Raw genomic sequence first — 455 nt, forward strand, 5'->3', positions numbered from 1 at the left:
CCGACTTCAGCCAGGTCACGATCTCGCGGTCCGTGAGTTCGAGCCCCGCGTCAGGCTCTGGGCTGATGGCTCGGAGCCTGGAGCCTGTTTCCGACTCTGTGTCTCCCTCTCTCTCTGCCCCTCCCCCGTTCATGCTCTGTCTCTCTCTGTCCCAAAAATAAATAAACGTTGAAAAAAATTTAAAAAAAAGAAAAAAAAAAAAAAAAAAAAAAAAAAAAAAAAAAAAAAATAAAGTTCCCATAAGTGATCCCCAGTCCTGTCAAGAAAGACACACTACAGGGCACTGGGTGGCTCAGATGGTTGAGCGTCTCCTCTGGCTCTTTAGTTCAAGCCCCACGTTGGGCTTTGTGCTGTCAGTGCGAAGCCTAGTTTGGCTCCTCTGCCCCCTCTCCTGTCCCTCCCCCTGCTCACACAGGTGTGGTCTTTCAAAAATAAAATGACAAACAACTATCAGG

Source organism: Felis catus, chromosome A1 (assembly GCF_018350175.1).
Source record: "Felis catus isolate Fca126 chromosome A1, F.catus_Fca126_mat1.0, whole genome shotgun sequence".
NCBI classification, from domain to species: Eukaryota; Metazoa; Chordata; class Mammalia; order Carnivora; family Felidae; genus Felis; species Felis catus.